Source organism: Gobius niger (genome assembly GCF_951799975.1).
Source record: "Gobius niger genome assembly, chromosome: 6".
Classification (NCBI taxonomy): Eukaryota; Metazoa; Chordata; class Actinopteri; order Gobiiformes; family Gobiidae; genus Gobius; species Gobius niger.
The window spans coordinates 29,062,636-29,079,131 of record NC_136857.1 but is presented as its reverse complement, the minus strand read 5'-3'; the positions used below and the strand labels follow the sequence as shown (position 1 = coordinate 29,079,131).

The 16,496-nt window shown below is 44.1% G+C and overlaps 1 protein-coding gene across 1 annotated transcript in view; it reads left to right on the top strand.

Moving 5' to 3' along the window:
- The first annotated feature begins 5,387 nt into the window (after nucleotides 1-5,387).
- LOC306964092 (NACHT, LRR and PYD domains-containing protein 12-like) overlaps nucleotides 5,388-16,496 on the top strand; it is a 188,364-nt gene continuing 177,255 nt past the window's right edge. Inside the window, exon 1 of the mRNA XM_079557962.1 lies at nucleotides 5,388-5,479. The gene's annotated coding sequence lies outside the window, so the exon portion shown is untranslated. The remainder of the gene's footprint in view (nucleotides 5,480-16,496) is intronic.

Here is a 16,496-nt window from a genome sequence, read left to right as displayed (position 1 = left end):
TGTCGGAAAGACTCAGAGGCTCTTAAAGAGACAGAGGCCTATTTCAAGACATTCACTACAGCCATTTTGAGAGAGCAATTTTATACAAGGCAGTTATTTTAATTTACTGCATTTACAGACCAACAGAAGGTTTGGTCATCATTGTAGTGTGCTATAGACTGGTGCCATGTGATAAAAAAAAAGCATAATACCCCCTCTTTAAGAGTTAAACATCATGGCGCCGGCTAATCAGCTATGTGCTAACACACGGACATGAAACATACAAAGTGAAATTGAAGATTTGTCTAAAACGTTATAAATTGCAAAATTATAAAAGTCAGTTCGTAGTATTTTCAAGTATTGTTTTTTTCTTTCTTGTAAAATACCTGCGCATGTGTCGGTAGTTAGCACATAGCTGACAAATGTCCTGATTCAAAACAATACTCTTGGTTCAAAACAGAGGGTTCAGCTAAATCCCGACTTGGTATTGGTTAGTCACAGAAATGATCGTCAATCAGATCTCAAATTGTGAAATAATAATACCAGCCCCCCTCACAGATCATTGTTGTGTGGCAAGCCATTTCAAGCCTTTTCACGGTCTGGCCCTACTGTCCGCCCTCCATGTCCCCCTCACTTGCGCTGTGCTGCCAGTTTATGCTTTAGCAGCATGTCAGACGCTCCATAGCCACTTTTGAAAATGACACCAGTGGAGAACCCAGTGACTTTCTAACGATCTCTGCAGCGCCAGTGAGTTTTCTCCGCTAAAACAAAGTTTCCCCGAGTCTGATCCTTTCAACCAGCAATTGATTTTGAATGTCTAAATGTTGTCCTAAAAATGAAATGGCTGAAGTCCTTCATAACAGAGAAGAATACTGTATGGCTTTGTCTTTCCACAGGGTATTTGAGAAAATAGGAGGTATTGAGTTTGTCCTTGTGTGCAGAGGCGAGCACAGACGTTTTGAGGGGCAGGTGCTCAACCAAGACAAAAGGGCACAACTGCCGGAAAAAAAAGGGATTTTTCTGTATCTAGTGACACTAACAGACCATTGATTTAGACAGCAATATAAAATGTCCAATTATGAGGACCTAATAATAAACTAGATGTTCTTTAAAGGACAATGTAGGACTATCACAAGGCTCTGTACTTAAGTCTAGCACAAATACAAATAAATGATGTAAAGGTACTATAGCCTACACTTAAAACATCTGGCTTGTCAATATCATTGCTTTGTCCATGTCAAAAATACCTTAAATAACAATAATCCTGTGCTCCTCACACAGATGCACAGTGCCCAGAACCAGGGCACCTCCTCACAGTTCTTTTTCCTCCTTACCCTTCTGTCTCCTTAGCTCAGCTTCCACTGCTCTGGCCCTGGTCTACGCTCAGCCCAGGCCCTACAGCTCATTTTCAGAACATTTTATAGCGCGACAAACAGAACCGTTTGTCAGAAAGTGACTGACTTCTTACCGCTGACTTTGTCCTGGTCTCGACACGCGCAGCGCTGACGGCCCTCTCGTTTCCTTTCCCCTTAATAATCCAGTCATGTCGCGCTGGCTCGTTCATAAAGTTATCAAATTTACAGTTTACTTTACTCCTGCGTCGTAGATGGGCTGTACCATCTTCTTAAACAGCTGCCCTGTATTGAGCAGAAGCGTCAGCGCCGCCGCGGCTCGAGAGGCAGAGGAGGAATGAAGCGCGATTTGAAGTTGTTGAACATTAAAACTGTATTTTCAGCACATGTTGGCTCAGTAGGGCAAATATCTAACAACAATAAAATAAATAATAATTAATATTGGGGAGAAAAAAAACAGTTCTGGAGAAGGGCACTTACAGGGCACAGGGCAGAGGGGCAGGTGCTTGAGCACCACCTGGACTCTACCTGTGCACGTCCCTGCTTGTGTGGCATGGCGCCTGTTGCACCTCCTCCCGCCAGCTGGTGGCGCCGCGGGTATATAAGCGCAATGCACTCACTCCTTCGTTCTCTGACGTCACTCACTTCCTGGTCCTGCCGGTGTCGGCGCGTTCCTCGCTCTTCCGAAGGACAGGTAGCGTTTGCTCTAGGTTTTCGTATTTAATGTAACGGATACTGGCCCTAACTGGAGGTTTTGTGGTCTAGCTCCGCGTGGTAACGGTTCCACGATGTAGCCCCAGATGCTCCAGGCAGGGATGGTGTGCGTCTGCTGTCATGGCCCCACACCCGTGTGCTGTGCCCTGCGTTCGATGGTACGTTTGGGGCAGAGTTTCACTATTCTACCAGTAAGGCTAGGTGTTAACAGTTTTAATTATTTACAGGTGATCTGGCCCGCGCTGGTGCGATGACGGCGCTGACCTGTATGTTGCCTTGTCTTTTTTTAATCTGCGCCTCTCACGGACTTTACTTTTGTTGTTTTTTAATACTGCCAAAATGAAGGGACTTTGCAGTTTGCTGCCAGGTTGTGGTAGTGTATGAAATGTCTGTGCAAATGTAAACCTGTGGATCAACCGAACGTTTTTATCAACGAAAGAGAAACAAAGTAACTTATTGAAACAAAATATATAGTAAATAAAAGTTCTATTTTTGCTAAGCATGGACTCTGCCTGTGTCAATCATAAACGAACCTGCGTGCCTTACGGTCCCGAGCCTTCTCTCCGGTGGCGTTGTCAATATTTATGTTAACAGTAGTTTATTTTGGCTGAGATATTGTTTTTAACTCGCCATTACCGCTCGTCTTGCCACATTTGCATGAGACTTTAATATTGAGAAACTTCCGATTAAGCCGTCATCTTTTCACACGCAAGTTCTGTTAAGCTGGAAACTTACAGTGCCTCTCGTTAGTATTCATACACCTTGAACTTTTGCACATTTTGTCATGTTTACAGCCCTAAACATAAAGATTTTATTTGGATTTTTTTACTGAACGTTCACACACAAGTAACAGACAACTGTGAAGTGAAAGCAAAATGATACATGATTCTGTTATTTTTAAAAAAATAGAAAAGTGAAAAGTGGGGCTTGCATAAGTATTCATACAGTATTTTCTAAGTGCATTAAATTGCCTTTAAAACATTTCTAGTGACTCCAGAATGTTCACTCCTTGGCCTAACGGTTAAACAGAGGCCACCTCTGTGTAATTTACTCTCAGTATAATTACAGCTGTTCTTTCAGGCCCTCAGAGCTGTGGTCGGAGTGTGTTGGTCACTGAACACCATCATGAAGGTCAAGGAGCACCAGAGAGGTCAGGAATAAAGCTGTGGAGAAGTTTAAAGCAGCATTAAGTTATACAAAGATTTCCCAAGATTTGAACATCTCCCGGAGCAACTGTTCAATCCATCATTCAGAAATGGAAAGAGTAAAGCACCACTGCAGACTTACCAAGGCGTGGTCCTCCACCCCCATGATAACTCTGGAGGAACTGTGAAGTCCTGCTGCTGAGCTGGGGGAAACTGTACATGGGACAACTATAAATTGTATTCTTCACAAATCTGGCCTTCATGGACGAGTGGAAGAAGAAAGCCATTATTGAAAGGAGGCCATAAAAAATCCCGTTTGAAGTTCGCTAGAAGTCATATGGAGGACACAGCTCCATGTGGAAGAAGGAGCTTTGGTCAGATGAGACAAAAATTGAACTTTTTGGCCCAAATGCAAAACGTTATGTATGGAGCAAACCTGACACTGCTCATCGTCCTGAGTGCACCATCCCCAGTGTGAAATATACGGGGGGGAGCATCATGCTGTGGGGCTGCTTTTCCTCAGCGGGGACTGGGGAGATTGTAAGAATAGTTGGGAAGATGGATGGAGCCAAATATAGAGACATTTTGGAGGAAAACCTGCTGGAGTCAGTAAGAGAACTGAGGCTGGGGCGGAGATTCACCTTCAGCAGGACAATGACCCTAAACACAAAGATAAATCTACAATGGAATGGTTTAAAGACAAACATATTAATGTGTTAGAATGGCCCAGTCAAAGTCCTGACCTAAATCCTATTGAAAATCTGTGGAAAGAATTGAAAACTGCTGTTCACAAACGCTCTCCTTCAAATCTGACAGAGCTGGAGTTGTTTTGTAAAGAGGAATGGGCTAAAATTTCAGTTTCTAGATGTGCAAATCTTGTACAGTCATACCCCAAGAGACTTGTGCTGTTATCGCAGCAAAAGGGGGTTCCACAAAGTATTAATTCATGCTGTATGAATACTTATGCAAGTCCCACTTTTCACTTTTCTATTTTTTGAAAAATAACAGAATCATGTATCATTTTACTTTCACTTCACAGTTGTCTGTTACTTGTGTGTGAACGTTCAGTAAAAAAAATCAAAATAAAATCTTTATGTTTAGGGTTGTAAACATGACAAAATGTGCAAAAGTTCAAGGTGTATGAATACTTTCGAGAGGCACTGTATGTACAACCAACATTTTACTCCGCATCAAACACCAATATGGAATAACAGATAAGTGCTGCGCAATAGAAAATCTTTGTTTTTGCAACACTGGATGGATAAAGGAGTGTGGTCCTTACGCCACCTAATGGACAGACAGGGTAACAGGTTATCATATGAGAACTTCATCTTACAATATAACATGCAAAATAACTGAATTAAACCTCCTCCTAAATTGGCAACACTATCAATGAGCAAGGTTTTATGGGTAAAGAGATACCAAACAAAACTTGTGTCTGAATGATCACTTTTATCTAATCAAAACATCTGTTTTATCAATGGATGTAGCCTACACGAATGCATTCTGGGAGGACTTTATGGACTGGATCTCTTCAAAAAAATCCAGTTACAACAGGACACTCTTACATTGGACACACAGATTGACTATGCTTTGAACAATTTATTAAGCCTTTCAGAATATTTTATTCACTCTTAAATGGAAAAAAGTCAAGCCTATTTTTACAGCTTGAAGGAAACTATCTGATGTCTTTAAAATGTATGAAATCTGCACTATCTCTTCTTAATGTACTTGAGAAGACGAATGTTTTTGTAGAAAACCTCTAATGGAAACTGCTTAGTGTGAGTGTGTGCGGGTCATTCACTTGTTCCATTTTTTATTTTCATTCCAATGAAGAAAATCCAAATACCCACCGGTTTATTTTGTTTTATGTTTTGTTTTATGTTTTGTTTTATGTTTTGTTTTATGTTTTGTTTTATTTTATGTTATATTGCTTTAATGTCTGGTGCCTTGAATCTTTTGAAAATTGCCAATCTGTTTGTAAATCGTAAAACAAAACAAAAAACACAAAAACTGAGCAACGAAGAGAGACTTTTGTCTCTGTTTGCTCCGTAGACTTTATACGGCCCTCTGATTGGTTACTTACGACTCTTTCACGTGCTTGGCTGTGTGGGCGGGACTGTGCGCTGCGAAGGGAAGTTCACATATTGGATGTCAACAACAGGAGACATGAACAACAGAAATCTAAAACAGCTGTGAGACATAATTGTGCGCAGTGAGAGTGAGGATGGACCGGGCTGGAGCAGGAGAAACGATCAGGGACGTGGATATTTCTGCCCATCTTCTAAAGTAAGTGTTTGGCAAAGTTAGTTGTTGCTGCACAAGCTGAGTCTGTTTTCTGCCCGGTCAGAAACAGAATAAAACACTCTTAATGACCTAAAGCCAAAGCCCAGGGCAGGAGAACAGAGTGTTGTTGCTGGCAGTGGCTTCAGGCGTGGAGGTAAAGCAGAAGCAGTAGCCGATACAATACTAATATCAAGTTCTAGTTGTTATTGTGTCATTAATTTGTGGCTGTTTGATTGGCTTTGGCACTGTGGCATTAGGCTTATACTGCCCTGAGCTAAACAGAGAATTATCAAAGTTCTATGTGTAACCGAGTAGAGAAAACGGGTCCTTTTCTCTCCTTTTTGTTGTTTCCATTTATGCACTTTTATTTTGAAAAACATTTATTTTGAAAAGAGGAAGTGTCATTCCCTCACTAAAACTTTATTGGTTAGTGCTAGATCGTATGCTCCGGAGGGACAGTCTGCTGTGAAAACGTGAGATATCATGACACAAATTAAGGTTAGGGCCAGGGAAATGGTTAACCTCTTAACTCCCGCCTGAACCGAGAGGATCTTTTTCCTCACGTCATCAGATTTTTTTTCCCAACATTTTTTTGTTGGGTGTTCAACTAATTTTTGTAACTTTTGTAATTTTTTTTATCACATTTTTGTCATTTTTTCCGTCAATTTTTCCGTCAATTTTTAATCAATTTTTTGTCACATTTTTTGCACTTTTTTGTCACATTTTTGACATTTTTTGGTCATTTTTTTGGCAATTTCTTGTGACATTTTTGCCACTTTTTCATAAATTTTTCGTCACTTTTTTGTCTATGTTTTCTCACTTTTTAGTCACATTTCCATCATTGTTTTATTGCTATTTTCACAGCTTTTTTCTGGAAGCTTTTGGACTGGGGTAAAGCCAAACTGGAGAAAATGTGCTCGGTTCAGGTGGGAGTTAAGGGGTTAATTTTAAGGATTAGGGTTAGGATTAGGATTATTTGTATTTTTAGACAAACCAACTCATAGATCTATACAAACTCACAGCAGACCGTCCCTCCGGAGCATACGATCTAGCACTAACCAACTTTATTTTACTGTTTTCACGGTCACGTTGGGTGAACATCACCTTTTGATTTGTTAAAAATGGTATTAGTCCCGCCTCCCAAGCTGCGGACCAAATCACTCACTAGTTTTCTGCCTTTCGCGCTCTGGGAATGAGCAAGACAGGCTGTAGACCAGGGGTGTCCAAACTTTTTTCATGGGGGGCCGCATACTGAAGCGTACACAGGGTGAAGGGCCGTAGATCGGTGGTTAGTGCCGCAAAACCTTTGATTTGCAGAGGTTTAAATTGCGCCCCACACCTTTATTTATGCTCAAAACCTTCATGCCAGCTCTGTCTCACAGTAAAAGGTTAGTTGTTTGGTTAGAATTGTGTAGAATTATTACATTTCAAATAAAAAGGACTATCTCTGATGATGTGTCCCGACTCAGCAAGAAGGCAGAGGGCCACCAAAAATTGCCGCATTTGGCCCCCGGGCCGCACTTTGGACACCCCTGCTGTAGACGGTCCGAGCGAAACATTTTGCGTCGTCTGGTGAGTTTTATTTTTTTAAATGATGTAAACAAATAAGTACATTGTATTTTGGTTGATTTGGAATATTTGTTGTCTTAAGTGGAAGGAGCATGAGCTGGAGTGGCTGTGTTGTTGTGGCCCTTGCTGTGTTCCTCACGATACCTTATCTTGGTAAATCCATGCCATGTGAGAATGAGAAAAACATGCTAGCGCGATGGTAACGCTTATCGCGAGTGCCGTTTTTGTGTTTGAAAGCAATGTAAATCTATTTCTGGTTTCTGCCAAATTCTATTTTAGTTCATAGCAATACAGAGCAGCACTTTTGCTTATTTTTGAATTAATTTTGGCCCAATGTAATGACTATTTTTAAGTTGATTGTACAATTTTCATGGTTTGTAATATGAAAGTGTACCCTGTAATGCTAAACCTACTAGCACAGAAGTTTTTACTGATCCAAATGTTGATTTTGAAGGAAAATATCTGAGTTCATTAGTAATTCATTTCATGAGTTACAAAATGGTTAAATAATTAAAAAAAACGATAAGAGAAATTCATTCATTTGTTTTACATGGATTAAAAACAATTTCATGTATTAGAAAGGATATTTGAGTTTAGAACATGCATGTGGAGTATTACTGTGTATTTTGTAGCACAGTAATATGAAAAAAGATTTAAAAGAAAAACAAAGCTATAGCAAATTGAAAAGCAATAGGATAACAGATTTTTATATAGCTGTAAACAATAATACCATTATTGTTGTGCAGGCTAGTTTTTCATGGTTAAGAAAACCCTGGATGGATTTCCTTGATTCTCTCCGGATGGAGATGGCGAGCCTGTGCCCGGAACAGAACGGAACTTCGAAGAACAACTTTCTTTCCACCAGTGGCCGAGTGGTGTGTACCACCCTCAAAAACCTGACCAGCTGAGAGTGTTTTTTGACTCAAGTGCGGAGTTTCAAGGACAGTCCCTTTCACAAAGTTTTATTAAGTGGACCCGACCTAAACAACACGCTACTTGGCGTCCTTAGGGATCATCTGAGATTCCTGTGGTATGAGGAAAATGATCTCAGCAAAGGCATTTGCGACTACAGAATGAAGGTCCATGTCTTACGATACGATACGATATGATATACTTTATTAATCCCGAAGGAAATTCAGTTTATCAGCTGCACAATCAAGTCACACATACAAACATCAAATCAAATCAAATTTAAAATAACAGTGCAGAGAATAAATATAATAATAATTTAAAAGTATAAAAATGTAGAGGTACTATAAAAAACATTTCACTCCCATTTAACCCCTCCCCTCCCAAGGATTTGTTATACAGCCTGATCGCTCTGGGCAAGAAGGATCTCCTGAGTCTGTCCTTTGAGCAGGAGAGCGAGAGCGGCCTCTCACTGAAGGAGCTCCTCTGCTTCATCACAAGCTCATGCAGTGGGTGGTCTCTGTTGTCCATTACAGAGAGCAGCTTCTCCAGAGTTCTCTTCTCCGAGATTGCCGCAACAGAGTCCTGATCGGCCCCAATCACAGAGGAGGCCTTTTTCTAATTAGTTTGTCCAGTCTCTGAGTGTCCCTCTCTCTGATGTTTCCCCCCCCAACACACAACACCATAGAAGAGAGCACTAGACACTACTGCCTGGTAGAACAGTTGGAGCACTTTCTTACAGATCTTAAAAGAAGCAAGCCTCCTCAGGAAGTAGAGTCTGCACTGCATTTTCTTGTAGAGCTGGTCAGTGTTCACTGACCAGTCCAGCTTCTCATCCACCTGTAGCCCAAGATATTTATAGGAGGTCACCACCTCGATCTCCTCGCCATTGATGGTCACAGGCTGAGGAGATGGGCGACACCTTCGAAAGTCCAGGACCATCTTCTTTGTCTTGGAGGTGTTCAGCTGCAGGTGGTTCAGGTTCAGGTGTCTTTGGAAATAGTCCCTCCCCGGCTGTGGCTATTCACTGTATGAGGCGCGCTGCAGTTGATGCAAAGCAGTTTGTAATGAGACATTTTTATGTGGATGACGGACTTGCATCCACAGCAACCTCAGAAGAAGCTGTCGAGATACTCACAAACACACATAACATGTTGGCACAGTCTAACTTAAAGCTACACAAAATAGCCTCAACAACCACAGAGTAGTGGAAGCGTTTCCTGCAGCTGAGAGAGCAAAGGATCTAAAGGACTTGGATTTAGAACTGGACAACATACCCCTGTAGAGGAGCTTAGGGGTACTGTCAAATCTTGAAAATGAACCGAACAAAAGCCATACACCAGGAGAGGTGTCTTGGCCACGGTTAACAGTTTATACGATCCACTAGGTTTTGTTTCACCCATCACCATGAAGGGAAAAGCCCTTCTTCGTGAACTGTCTGCAGAGCAGAAGGACTGAGATGAACCACTTCAAGAGGAATGGAACAAATGGAGAAATTCATTGAAAGATCTTGAGCAGCTACAGATACCAAGGTGCTACCTCCCGTTTTCCCAGGCCACTGCTGTGAGAAACGTACTGTGCATATTCTCAGATGCCTCCACAATGGCCATAGGAGCAGTAGCGTATTTGAGAGCCCTCAACAGTGAAGGTCAGTGGCACACAGGTTTCATCATGGGCAAGTCCAAGGTAGCCCCCCGACCCGCACACACTGTCCCTAGATTGGAGTTATGTGCAGCAGTTTTAGCTGTAGAGATGTATGAACTCATTAGTATGAGTTGGACATTGAAGTGGACACTGTCAGATTTTTTACAGATAGTAAAATCATCCTTGGCTAGATACACAACAACACAAAGACACTTACATAGCTAATCGTGTGATGAGGATCAGGAAGACCACACACCCTGCACAGTGGTTTTACATTGCCACGAGTGAGAATCCAGCTGACAACGCCAACAGACCAATTGCAGCTTCCACACTAGCTCACACAAACTGGTTTAGTGGTCCTTTCTTTTTGACACAACCCAACAGAGTCACCTCACTGTGATACTTTTACTCTGATTGACCCTGACACAGATACAGGGATCAGATCTGAGGTAAAGACTTTTGTTACGAAGACCTCAATAACACAGTTCGAGTCATGCCGCTTTGAAAGATCTTCTCATTGGATGAGATTGTGTCGCACTATTGCGTCACTGAAACGTGTAGCGGCATCATTCAAGAAAACAGACACAGAAAGTAAAGGCTGGAAGTGTTTTAGAAAGAGCAACACTGCATGAACTATCTAAAGCAACAAAGTTTATCAACAGCACAATACAAAGTGTTCAAAGAAGAGTACAGGTGCATAAAAGCAAATCGGCCACTTCCAAAACAAAGCTGTCTGAAAAAGTTAAAGCCCATCATTGATGAAGATGCGCTCCTCAGAATAGGAGGACGCTTGGCACCTGCTAATCTGACAAAAGATGAGAAACATCCACTCATTATCCCAAACGTGCACCACATAGCTGTCCTTATCAGGTACTATCATGAGAAGGTAGCACATCAAGGGGTCATTCACAAATGTGTTCTCTGTCGTAAGCTCAGAGGACAACTGCAGACACAAAAGATGGCAGATTTATCCATTGACAGGTTGTCACCAATGCCACCGTTTACAAGTGTAGGACTGGACGTCTTTGGTCCCTGGACAGTCACCACACGTCGCACCAGAGGAGGAAGTGCAGACAGTAAACGCTGGGCTGTACTTTTCACCTGCATGTCAACAAGAGCTGTGCACATCGAGCTCATTGAATCAATGTCAACATCCAGCTTTATCAATGCATTGAGAAGATTTTACAGCATCCGTAGACCTGCTCAAATACTTTGTTCGGATAGAGGCACCAATTTTATTGGAGCATGCAATGAACTGAAAATTGACCACAAAGACACTGAACTGAACGCTTACCTGCAGGAGAAAGGATGTACGTGGCTGTTCAACTCCCCACACTCCTCACACATGGGTGGGTCGTGGGAGAGACTCATTGGAGTTGCAAGACGTATCCTGGACGGTATACTTTTGAAAGCTGCACATAATTATCCAACTCACACATGAAGTGTTAAGTACATTCATGTCAGAAGTAATGGCAATAATGAACGCAAGACCACTTGTACCAATGTCTACCGATTCAGACAAACCGAACCTTCTCACTCCAGCAATGCTCCTTACCCAAAAGACCAATGTGGTATCTGCGCCAACAGGAAGCTTTGCACCTCCGGACCTCTATTCAAAGCAATGGAAGCAAGTACAGTGTCTGGCGGACTCTTTTTGGAAACAGTGGAGAAGTGAATACCTTTCAACTCTACAGCAAAGGAGAAAATGGGCTGACGATAAACCAAACATAAATGTTGGAGACATTGTGCTATTGAAAGATGCTCTCGCACACAGAAATGACTGTTCGATGGAAAGAGTTGTGAAAACACTTGACAGTAAGGACAATAATCGAAAAGCAGAAGTGAAAACTGTAAAAGATGGAAATGTAAAAGTGTTTTTGAGACCTATTGCTGATATAGTTTTGCTTGTAGACTGTTGTGTATTTTGTTGAAAATGTTAAAAAGAAAATTTTATTTGTAGTGGCACACTTTTATTGTACCAGACGGGGAGTATTCTGCCCTGTGCAAGTTAGCAGCAACATTTATATGCTACGCAACAGCACCCTCTTGTGGTCTTTTTTGAAAAGTTTTTGTTTACTTTGGGAGAAAAACCAAGATGGCTGCACGCTACGGAGGGTAGGCCATGCTTGTGCCGATGGTGACCTTTTTTAATGTTGTCGCTTGGACAGGATTTGTCCGTAAGTTTGTTTTATGTTGATTCATTAATATTGTTTAATTTCACGTTAGTTTGGACGTCTGTATTGAATGTTTATGACTTTATATTAGCATAGCTACCTTGTTACTAGCATAGCTAATTCTATGTTTATGTTTCTTCTAGTTTTACGGTCGGCTTAAAAAGAGCAATGGTCAGAGGCCATTCCACAAATAAACAGCAAAAAGAACCTTAAGTCTGATTAATTTGTGGCACCGTTATCTGGCTGTCTAGCTGGTGAAATAGTGAACTCCAGAGTGAGGACAGCACATATATGCTGCCACTTGGCCAGCTAATCGAATCATATGGCATTTTGTATTATTTCTATGCAGATGGCACTCAATTGTGTCAGCCCATTCAATCATTGATTTCTATTAGTTCAAAACTTGATGTGTGTGTTTCCACAGAGAGAGTCCTGATCCGGCCCCATTGTCCTGTTGTCTCTGTGGGAGCGTCCTGAGGGATCCAGTCTCCTCCAGCTGTGGACACTGGCTCTGCAGTCACTGTTTGTCTTCCACCTGGGACCAGAGCAGTTCTACACAGTCCTGTCCTCAGTGTGGACCAGGACTGAGCCTCCACAGCACTTTACAGAGTGAGACCTGTTCACACCAACACTGGACATGGAACACTTATTTGTTTCTCTCTGTATATGTTGAACCATCTTCAGGCCCTGGACTTTGAGCTTCATTCTAACTGTGTAATGGTGTGTGCAGATTCCTATAAGAGCGTTCTGGAGCAGAGGTGTGAGAGTGTGTCTGAAGGAGCTGAAACAGGAGCTACAACTTCTCTGAACAGGATCTACACTGAGCTGTACATCACAGAGGGCCTCAGTGAAGAGGTCAGTACCCAACATGAGGAGAGGCAGATGGAGACTCTCTCCAAGAAGACTGTCCATGACGCTCCAATCAGGTGCCAGGACATCTTTAAAGCCTTACCCTCCGAGCACAAAGCCATCAGAGTGGTGCTGACCTGCGGCGTGGCTGGAGTGGGGAAGACCTTCTCAGTTGTGAAGTTCTCTCTGGACTGGGCCCAGGGCTCAGAGAACCAGGAGCTGGAGCTGGTGGTGCCACTGTCCTTCAGAGAGCTGAACCTGGTCAGAGAGCAGCGCTACAGTCTGCTGACGCTGATACATGTGTTCCACCCATCACTAAAGGAGCTCTCAGCTCAGACTCTGGCCCACAGTAAAGTCCTGTTCATCTGTGACGGCCTCGATGAGAGCAGGCTGTCTCTGGACTTCAGCCGTGAGCTCATCTCTGAGGTCACACAGGAGTCAGAGGTCAGCCAGCTGCTGGTCAACCTCATCAGAGGCTCTCTGCTTCCTTCTGCCCTTATATGGATCACCTCCCGACCTGCAGCAGCCAATCAGATCCCTGCGCGCTGTGTGCACAGGTTCACAGAGGTCAGGGGCTTCATCACTGACCAACAGAAGGAGCAGTACTTCAGGAAGAGGTTCACAGACTCAGAGCAGTGTGACAGAGTGCTCTCCCACATCAGGACGTCCCGCAGCCTCCATAACATGAGTCAGATCCCTGTCTTCTGCTGGATCACAGCCACCGTCCTGGGCCACATGTTGAGAAGCGAGCAGAGCGGACCCCTGCCCCAGACCCTCAGCGACATGTACGCACACTTCCTGTTAGTGCAGACGCAGAGGAAGAGGAAGTACAGCCAGGAGAGCAGCGGCCCAGAGCTGACTCCGGCCGACTGTGAGCTCCTCCTGAAGCTGGGGAGACTGGCCTTTGAACAACTGCAGAGAGGAAACATCATGTTCTACCAAGAAGACCTGCAGCAGGTGGGTCTGGACCTGAGCGAGGCCTCAGTCTACTCAGGACTCTGTACAGAGATCTTCAAACGAGAGAGTGTCGTCTTCAACAAATCAGTCTACAGCTTCATCCACCTGAGCGTCCAGGAGTTTCTGGCAGCTGTTTACCACATTCATATGTTTAACAAGAAAAACATACTCAAGAAATTGTTCACAGGCAACAAAACATTGGAGGGATTCCTCATGAAAAAACTACAAGAATCTTTCCTCAGTCCAAACGGCCGCCTGGACCTGTTTGTGCGCTTCCTCCACGGCCTCACTCTGGAGTCCAACCAGAGGCTTCTGGGAGCTCTGCTGGGTCCATCACAGATCGACTCAAACACAAGACAAAGAGTCATCAACAACCTGAAGAAGATGAAAACAAAGAACATATCTCCAGACAGAAGCATCAACATCTTCCACTGTCTGACTGAGTTAAAAGACCACTCGCTCCATCAGCAGATCCAGGACTTCCTGAAGTCAGACAGATCAGAGGAACTGTCTGAGTCCCAGTGCTCAGCTCTGGCCTACATGCTTCTGATGTCAGAGGACGTCCTGGAGAAGCTGGACCTAAAGAAGTACAATACATCAGAGGAAGGACGACTGAGACTGGTCCCAGCCGTGAGAAACTGCAGAAAGGCTCGGTAAGTCCAGATGGAACATTAAAGCTGTAACATGGACCATATTGTTCTGATTATAAAAGTGTCACTGGCCTCACAGGCAGCAGCTCTGCTTTGTTTAATGCCTTTTAAATTATTATTTTACAGATTTTTTCTTTGTAAACTCTCAAAGGTTCATCTTGAAGTGGTGGCGTCGGCTCTGAAGTCCAGTCCTTCTCACCTGAGACATTTATACCTGAGTTATAACTCAGTGGTGAACTCTGAAATGAAGGTGTTGTGTGACGGACTCCAGAGTCCAAACTGTCGACTGGAGACTCTGAAGTAAGTCCCTCTCTTTGTTCTAATAGTATTGTCCACTCACTTTCACCTGGCTCAGTCTAACTATTTCAGTGCTTCAATTGCCTTCATTACAAAGCAGCTTTGTTTATCAAACAAAACACAAAAGACTCTGAAAATAAACCTTTACATCAGAGAAGAACGACTTGAATTTAGAGATTCTTCACAATCAAATCAAAATCACTATTTTAATTTTCACAATCAGCAAATGACAAATGTTGTCGTTATTTGGTTCATAAAACATTCTTTGAAAACAACAAATAAACCTCCTCCCCGTGGTTTCAACCTGCTCACCCTGTAGTTTCGAGCTCTACAAACATTTTCTGAAATGCATCTACTTCACAGTTCATATTCAGTCTTCTCTCAAACATTAAAGCTCCTCGACCTGCTTCCAAAGTGCTCTGTGAATCCACTCATGAATAGAAGAAACAGATGGCTTTAACTTTGATTTGATTTGACCTTTATTTATCCATGATTAAACTCACTGAGATTAAAAAATCTCTTTTTCCAGAGTGTCCAGGCCAAGATGCAGAGGAACAACTTCACACACAAGTTACATTTCCACAAAAATAATCAAACATTGAATCATTAACCCTTGATCACACCCAAGCACATTTTTCTGCTTTTGGACTTTTGTTGTTTGCAAAACTCCTACATTTTTTTAAGCCAATTGAGTGACATTTTCCCAGAGGCTGTATTTTTTGGTGATATAACATAGTTACCCCGTGACCCCGTGAACTGCTACCTTAACGTGGTGGGGTTGTTTGAGTGCCCGAATAATCCGAGGAGCTATGTTGTCCGGGGGCTTTATGCCCCTGGTAGGGTCTCCCATGGCAAACAGGTCCGAGGTGACGGGTCAGACGAAGAGCAGTTCAAAAGACCTCTATGGACAGTACTACAACAAGGACCGTGACGTCGCCCGGCATGGCGCAGCCGGGCCCCCACCCTGGAGCCAGACCTGGGGTTGTGGCCCGAATGCAAGCGTCTGGTGGCCGGGCCTCTGCCCACGGGGCCAGGCCGGGCACAGCCCGAAGGGACGATGTGGGCCCGCCCTCCTGTGGACCCACCACCCGCAGAGGGATCCGTAGGGGTTGGGTGCGAAGAGGACTGGGTGGCAGTCAGAGGCAGGTGCCTCGACGACCTGGTCCGCATGCGCAGCTTCTGGCGTTCGGGACATGGAATGTCACTTCGCTGGGGGGGAAGGAGCCTGAGCTTGTGCGGGAGGTTGAGAGATACCGGCTAGATATAGTCGGGCTCACCTTCACGCACAGCTTGGGTTCCGGATCCCAACTCCTGGAGAGAGGCTGGACTCTACATTTTTCTGGAGTTGCCCGCGGGGAGAGGCGGCGGGCTGGGGTGGGTTTGCTCATATCCCCCCAGCTCAGTCGTCACGTGTTGGAGTTCACCCCGGTGGACGAGAGGGTCGCGTACCTACGCCTTCGGGTCGGGGACAGGTCTCTCACCGTTTTTTCAGCCTACGGGCCCAACATCGGTGCAGAGTACCTGGCCTTCTTGGAGTCCCTGGGAGGGGCGCTAGATGGTGCTCCGACTGGGGACTCCATTGTTCTGCTGGGGGACTTCAACGCCCACGTGGGTAACGACAGTGAGACCTGGGAGGGGGTGATTGGGAAGAACGGCCTCTCCGATCTGAACCCGAGTGGTGTTCTGTTATTGGACTTCTGTGCTAGCCACGGTTTGTCCATAACGAACACCATGTTCGAGCACAAGGGTGTCCATAAGTGCACATGGCACCAGGACACCCTAGGCAGGAAGTCGATGATCGACTTTGTAGTTGTGTCGTCTGATCTCCGGCCTCGGGTCTCGGACACTCGGGTGAAGAGAGGGGCTGAGCTGTCAACCGATCACCACCTGGTGGTGAGCTGGATCCGCTTGCAGGGGAGGAAGCCGGTCAGACCTGGCAGGCCCAAGCGTGTTGTGAGGGTCTGCTGGGAA